Genomic DNA, 8302 nt, shown 5'->3' with positions numbered 1-8302 from the left:
CCAGCACAGAACACCCAGAGCTCATCACAAGTGCTCTCCCTAATAGCAATCACCCATTTAACCCTTCCCCTGACACCCCTGCCCTCTAGCAAACCTTGGTTTGTGTTCTAAGGTTGAGTCTGTCTCCTCATTGGCCTATCTTTCTCCCCTCACTATGTTCATCTGTTTTCTTTCTGAAATTCCATAGAAATCAAGTCATAGGCTATTGGTCTTTTCTTACTGATTTTGCTTAGCTAAATCCACTCTAGATCCATCCACATCCTTGCAGCTCTCCACTCATCAGTGAATGGACATTGGGACTCCCTCCATAGTTTCTCTATGGTTGATAATTCTGCCGTAAATATCACGGTGCTTGTCCCCCCCCCCCCCGAATGTGCATTTTTGTGCCCATTGGGGAAATACCTAGGAGGGCAATTGCTGGATCCTAGGGTTGTTCAGTTCTTAGCTTTTGGAGGAACCACCATACTCTTTTCCAGAAGGGCTACAACAGCCCACATGCCCACTGACAGTGCAGGAGGGTTCCATTTTAAGCAGAACATACTCTGCCAGCAATTTCCTAAGGAGGAAAAGAAAACCTGTGTGATAACCTGACTCACCCAGCATCAGGCAAGCAGCCACAGGAATTCACCCCAGGGTTCCTGACACCAAGCCCCTTGAAGCCACCATAATGCCTCTATCCAGGGGAATTCCCAAAGACTCTCCTTCTGACTTCAACACCATGAAACTGCAGAGAAAATACAGCATGCCCATCTCTCTAGATGGTCCATTGAGTGAAACTAGAAAGCCAAGCTTCCTTTTCAAATCGTCCGAGCTTCCTTGGAATCCTTTTGAATTTTCCCTTTGCCCCCATTGGAACTCTTTGGATGAAAAGGTGAATCCACTAGGATACATCACCTTTGACAAAGGAGAAGACATCATCCAAGTCTCTATCTGACCACAAACAGCCATCTAACTCTAGACGTTGGCCATTCCACCAGAGCCTAGGCCCAATGGAATAAACACTGTTAGATGAAGGAACACATTCTATGTTCAAAACACATACCAAGTCAATCTCATCTTCCCTTTCAAATCCAAGGGATTGCCTAGGAAAAAGATGTTCCAAATACCTTTGAAGCCAGAAATAAAGAGAGAAGATGGAATCCCCTGCCATGTGCTCTCTGCAGGGAAATTCAGGAACTCTGGCATTCTAGACTGGCAACAGCTGCTTCAGTGCAACTTTGTGGCTCCACTGGAGAAAAGAGAAAAGCCCAGAAGGCTTGGAGTGCAAAACAAGTTTTACCTCCCATCCTGGCATGGATATGACATTGCACCCAACGGACCTGCTGTTTTCTCTGATCGCTGACGTCCTGCGACAAGCTGCATGACTGACTCAGACGCTGATTTCCAAACTTCAGGTCTTGTGCAGCCAGAGTGAAGAAGGATGTCAGGTGGGGATAAGCAGCCACCTAAAATCTGCACACCTGCTCCAATTCCTGGGAGAAGGAGTAACACATGCTTGTTTCTTAAATGGTAATTAACTTACTTCTAAAACTGACCAATACCCTTGTCCTTTTTGGAGAAGCAAATATACTCTTCCAAACAAACACTCAAGTTCTCGGTTCCAAATGCCCCAAGAGTCGGGTTTGGTTTCCCCCTGGCTCCAGACCCCCACCGGGAGGATCCTCCTGAACCATCCTGACAGCACATTACCAGGAAACCTGGGGCAATGGAGCACAATGTTGAGTGGGGGCCTGGCTCCAGGGGTTGTTACCACCACTCTTGAACATGCGGAAACAGAGACTATACAGTTCATCACTCCTTCCTGTATAAATAAGCTGCAGTGCCTCACCTTTCAGGGTCTCTCATCCAGCACCTCACCACTGCCCTCAGAGCCAGCAGGTTGCGCTGTCTCCTCTTCTGGTGTGTTTCTCACTGTAGCTCGTCACTGCCTCCAGTGGTGGCAAGTAGCATTGCCATGCCTTCCATGGTCTTTCCCACCACAGCTCACCACTCCCTCTAGTGGCATGAACAGGCACTGCCAGGCCTTCCAAAGATTTAAACGCAGCTCACAAGCCCTCCATAGCTCTAAAGTCACAAGGGCACTGTCCCTTCAGATTGAGGACCTCTGAGCCACACTCCAGGACTCTGCCTGCCACTCAGGAGGAAACTATGCTGTTCAGAGCTGCGAAGAACCCTCAGAATGGAACAAACCGGCATGTCTACTCCAGGCCACCCCCACTTTCGACAGCACTCTCTGGCCACAAACTCACAGCATGGCATGCTTCCTGATCTCAACTCAGCCCCATGGGGAACCGGCCTCAGCGCCAGCAGATCAGGCTTGACATGCCCCTAGGCCTAACCCAAAACCCAGGTTGGGTTTTCAGGCTTCCGTCCCCAGACACCTGGCCTCCAAGCCCTCCAGATTGGGTACCCATGAGCCACACCCCAGGACTCTGCCGGCCACCCAGGAGGAAGCTGTGTAGTTCGGAGCTGTGCAGATTCCTCAGACTGGAAGATACTCACATGCTTCCCTGAGGACACCCCCAACTCTGGTGGTCCCTCAGCCACAAAACCTGGAGCTGGATGCACAGCTTGACCCCGGTCCTCACCTCAGCCCTCTGGGAATCCTGCCTCATCGCCAGCAGATCAGGCCTGCCATGACCCTAGGCCCTAATCCTAACCCTAGGTTGGCTTTTCAGGCTTCCATCTGCAGTGATCTGGCCCCCAAACCCTCCATATTGGGGACCCCTGAGCCACACCACAGGACACTGCCTGCCACCCAGGAGGAAACAGTTCTGTTTGGAGTTGTGCAAAACCCTCAGAGTGGGAGACACCTGCATGACTCCCCTAAGGCCACCCCCACCTTTGGCACCCCACCGGGCCGCAAACACGGAGGTTGATACTCAGCCATTCCCCTCACTCAACTCTGCCCCCAGAAAGATTCCCCAAGCCAGGACCCTCAGGGGAGCTGCGTGGGCCTGGCCCATGTTCCCAGATGGCCGTGACATGAATCTAGTGAGAAAGGGCTCTAGACGGCAGGCACCAGTGCGGCCCAAATCACCACCCAACGTGGGCCAATTCTCAAGAGCTTTCTGCCCAAATCGATATCGATTTGGACAGAAGGCTCTTGAGAATTGGCTGGAAAACCCTGGTGAACTTGCTTCCAGTGGCTCTGGTGCATAGGGCTGCCACCTGGGTCTGGCCTGGGGACCTGAGTGGTCATGGTCCATACCCTACGAGAAAGCCCTCTATGAGCCAGGTGCACATGAGGCCAAAGCATTCTGCTACTCAGTCCCCTGGGCTACCCGTCCCAGTGCTGGCAGATTGGGCCTGTCATGCCCCTAGGCCCTGCCCCTAACCCTCAGTTGGGTTTTCAGACTTTCGTTCCCAGGGGCCTGTCCCTGGAGCCCTCCAGATTGGGGACCCCAGAGCCACACCCCAGGAGTCCGCATGCCACTCAGGAGGACACCGTGTCATTTGGAGCTGCGCAGAACTCTCAGCTTGGGAGAGACCTGCATGCTTCCCTGAGGCCATCCCCATGTCCAGCGGGCCCCCAGCCATAAAATCCAGAGCCTGATGCACCGCCCAAACCCCATCCTCAATTCAGCACCCTGGGGACCCTGCCTCAGTGCTGGCAGATCGGGTCTGCCATGCCCCAAGGACCTAACCCTAAGTTGGCTTTTCAGGCTTCTATCCCCAGAGACCTGGCCCCAAAGCCCTCCATATTGGACCCTGAGCCACACTCCATGACTCTGCCTGCCACCCGGGAGGAAACTGTGCCATTCAGAGATGTGCAAAACCCTCAGAGGGGTAAGAATCTTCATGCCCCACCCCCCAGAGGCAACCCCTACTTTTGGCACCTGACCAGGCTGCAAACACGGAGGCTGACGTTCAGCCCAAACCCCTAACTCAACTCTGTCCGCAGAAAGCTCCCCTATGGGGCACCCTCGAAGGAGCCTCATTGGGCCCAGCCTGTGTTCCCGGATGGCTATGACACGCAGTTAGTGAGAAAGCGCTCTAGACCACAGGCGCCAGTGCAGCCTGAATTGCCACCCAAAACTGGCGAATTTTCACAAGCTTTCTGCTCAAATCGATATGGATTTGGGCAGGACACTCCTGAGAATTGGCTGGAAAATCCCCGGCGAACTCGCTTCCAGTGGTGTAGGCCTGTAAGGCATCCTTTTGGCCCTGGCCCGGGATCCCAAGTGGTCACGGCCTGAACCCTGCGAGAAAGCCCTCTACAAGCCAGGCCACACAAGGCCAACTCCTCCGATACTCATCCCCCTGGGGTGCCTGCCCCAGTGCTGGCGGATCAGGCCTACCATGTCCCTAGGCCCTGGCCCTAACCTTAGGTTGGGTTTTCAGGCTTCCATCCCCAGAGGCCTGTCCCCTGAGCCCTCTAGATTGGGGAACCCAGAGCCACACCCCAGGAGTCCACCTGCCACCCAGGAGGAAACCATATTGTTCGGAGCTGCGCAAAATCCTCAGACCAGGAGAAACCCGCATGCATCCCTGAGGCCACCCCCATCTTGGACGGCACCCCTGGCCAAAAAAACAGAGCCTGATGTGCTGCCTGATGCACGTCCTTGACTCAGTCCTCCCAGGATCCCATCTTAGCACTGGCAGATTGGTCCTGCCATGACCCTAGGCCCTCACACTTACCCTAGGTGGAGTGTATAGATTCCATGCCCAGAGGCCTAGCCCCTAGGCCTGCCAGATTGAGGGTGACTGAGACTCACACTGGCACTCTGCCAGCCACCTAGGGTGAAATGGTGCCATTTGGAGTTGTGCAGACACCGCAGAGCAGGAGAAACCTGCATGCTCCCTGAGGCCATCCCCAGCATCTGCGCCCCTTCTGGACACAAACCCGACTCCGATGCTCCACCTGACATCCACCTTCAACTTGGCTGACCGGGAAGCCCGCCTTAGCACCAGCAGATCGGGTCTGCCATGCCCCTAGGCCCTAACCCTAACCCTAGTTTGGGTTTTCAGGCTTCCATCCCAAGAGGCCTGGCCCCCAACCCTCTTGGACTGAGGACCCCTGAATGACACCCCAGGACTCTGCCCACCACGTGGGAGGAAACCATGCTATTTGGAGCTGTGCCAAAGCCTCAGAGGGGGAGAAACCTGCATGCCCCCCTAAAGCCACCCCCACCATCAGTGGCCCCCTTGGCCAAATGCCAGACTCCGCCATGCAGCATGATGCCTGCCCTCAACTCAGCCCCCAAGGATCCTGCCTCAGCACTGGCAGATCCGGCCTGCCATGCCCCTAGGCCATAACCCTAACTCTAGTCTGGGTTTTCAGGCTTCCATCTCCAGAGACCTGACCCTCAAGCCCTCCAGACTGGGGACCCCTCAGCCACACCCCAGGACTCTGCCTGCCACCCTGGAGGACACCATGCCTTTTGGAACTGTGTAGAGCCCTCATGCCAGGAGAAACCTTCATGCCTCCCTGAGGCCACTCCCACTTTCGGCAGCCCCCCTGGACACAAACCTGGAGTCTGATGCACTGTCTGACCCCTCCCTCAATGCAGAACCCCAGGGATCTCGCCTCAGTGTCGGCAGATTGGGACTGCCATCCACCAGGGCCCTAAACCTAACCGTAGTTTGGGTTTTCAGGCTTCCATCTCCAGAGGCCTGGCCCCCAACACCTCCAAATGGGGGACATCTGAGCCACACCCCATGACTCGTCTGCCACCCAGGAGGAAAACATGCTGTTGGAGCTACACAGAACCCTCAGAGTGGGAGAAACCTGCATGCCCCACTGAGGCCAACCCACCTTCAGCGGCCCCCCTGGCTACAAACCTCCAGCCTGACAGCCTGTCCCCTGCCCTCAACTCACCCCTGCATATCTCACTTCAATGCCCGCATATCTGTCCTACCAGGCCCCTAGACCCTAACCCTAACCCTAGGTTTATTTTTCAGGCTTCCATCCACAGAGGCCTGGCCTCCAAGCCCTCCAGATTGGGGACCCCTCAGCCACACCACAGGACTCCACCTGCTCCCCAGAAGGAAACTGTGCCATTTGGATTTGCATAAAATTCTCAGATCAGGAAAATCTGAATGTCCTGCAGAGGCCACCCCACATTCTGCAGCCCTTCTGGACACAAACTCAAAGCCTGACACAGCCTGAACCCTGCTCTCAATTCAGCCCCTGGGGATCTCCCCTTAGTGCCTGCAGATGGGGCTTACCATGTCTCTAGGCCCTAACCCTAGCCCTAGGTCAGGTTTTCAGGCTTCCATCCCTGACACCTGGTACCCAAGCCCTCCTGATTGGGGACCCCTGAGCCACAACAAGCATCTCTGCCTGCCACCCAGAAGGAAACCATGCCATTTGGAGCTCCATAAAACAGTCAGAGCAGGAGATATCTGCATGTCTCCCTGGGGCCAACCCCTACCTTCAGCGGACCCCTGGACACAAACCCAGAGCCCTACCTTCAGTGTGAACCACATTCTCAACTCAGCACCCCAGGGAGCTCACCTCATTGCTGGCTAATCGGGACTGCCATGCCCCTTAGCCCTACCCCCACCCCTAGATTGGGTTTTTAGTCTTCTGTGTCTTGAAGACTGGCACCAAATCCACACTGATGTGGTACACCTGAGCTATACCAGAGGCCTTCACCTTCCACCCAGCAGGAAACATTAGAATTTGGACTTGCACTAAGGACTCAGAGCAAGAGAAATCTGCCATGCTTCCCTGAGGCCATCCCCACATTCAGCAACCCTCTGCACACTGCCTAGAAACTTACACTCACACTGACCCACGCCCTCAACTCAGCTCCCCAGGCTGCTTCCCTTGGCGCAGCAGATTGGGCCTGACATGCCCCTCGGTCCTATCCTAAACTTGGGTGCTTTTTCAGTTTTCTGTCCCCAGAATATGGGCACCCAAACTTCACAGATGTGGGACCCCTGAGAAATACCAAAGGACTCTGCCTTCTACCCAGAAGAAAATAGTAGAATTGGAACTCTGCCAAGGACTCTGAGCAGAAGAAATCTGCCATACCCCCCCTGAGGCCACCCCCACCTTCTGCAGCCCTGTGGACATAAACCCAGGGCCTGTCTCAGCCTGAACCATGCTCTCCACTCAGCCTTGTGGAGAGCTCACCTCAGTGCCAGCAGATCATGTCATGCCCCCAGTACCTAACCCTAACCCTAGGCTGATTTTCAGGCTTCTGTCCGCAGAGGCCTGGCACCCAAGCCCCACAAATGGGGGACATCTGAGCAATATTTGAGATCTCCACCTGCCATCCAGAAGGAAACCATACCATTTGAAACTCTGCAAAGGATTCTGAGTAGGAGAAATCTGCCATGCCCCTCTGAGTTCGCCCCCACAATCAGCGGCCCCCTGGACACAAACCTGAACCTAACACTCACTGTATCCTTTACTCTCTACTCAGCACTCTGGAGAGCTTGCCACACCACCATCAAATCGGGTCTGCCATGCTCCTAGGTCCTAAATGAAGCTTAGTTTGTGTTCCAAGAATTCCATCCCCAGGGGCTGGCTCCCTGCCCCAGGGACTGGGGCCACCTTAGCCATACTGCAGACTCAGCCTGACACATGGGAGGAAAGTGTGCCATGTAGACCTCTAGAGAATTCAAAGCAGGAAAAAATGTCTGCCCATCTGAGCCTATCCCAACAAACCCCCACTTTCAGTGGCCTCTTGGCCATAAACCCTGAGCCTGACCTGAACTGGAACCTTAGTCCTCAATTCCAGCCTCTAGGAACCACACACACTGTCAGTTGATTGGGCCTGTCAAGTGTGGGCTCCAAAGCCCTAGGATTGTTGGATGCCTGAGCAATACCAGAGGACTCAGCCTGCCACCCAGAAGGAAACTTTCCATAATGGACTCCAGTAAGTATATAGGTCAATAGAAATCTGAAGTCCCATCTGTTTCCATCCCAGTGAACCCCCACTTTCAAGGGCTGGTGGATTGAACCTCTGAGCCTGACACTCACCCTAACCCATGCCCTCAACTCAGCCCTCCAGGATGCTCACCACATGGTTGGCAGTTCAGATCTTCTACATTCCTAGCTCCTAACCATAACCCTATTTGGGGTTCTGAGAAGTCCATCTGCAGAGGACTGGCTCCCAAGTCCCAGGGATTGGGGACACCTGAGTAATACCAGAGGATCAGTCTGCCACACAGAAGGAAACTGCCTTTCTGACTCCAAGCTGGATTCAGAGCATGAGAAATCTTAGTGCAAACCTGAGCCAATGTCAGTGAAACTACACTTTCATCCACCCTCTGAACACAAATCCTGAGCTTGATACACACCCTAAAACTCCATTTTAACTCAGACCTTATAAAGTTCTCCACAGTT

The sequence above is a fragment of the Enhydra lutris genome, unplaced genomic scaffold, assembly GCF_002288905.1.
Source record: "Enhydra lutris kenyoni isolate GAN:26980312 unplaced genomic scaffold, ASM228890v2 scaffoldscaffold1, whole genome shotgun sequence".
Lineage (NCBI taxonomy): Eukaryota > Metazoa > Chordata > Mammalia > Carnivora > Mustelidae > Enhydra > Enhydra lutris.
This window is presented reverse-complemented; position numbering follows the sequence as displayed.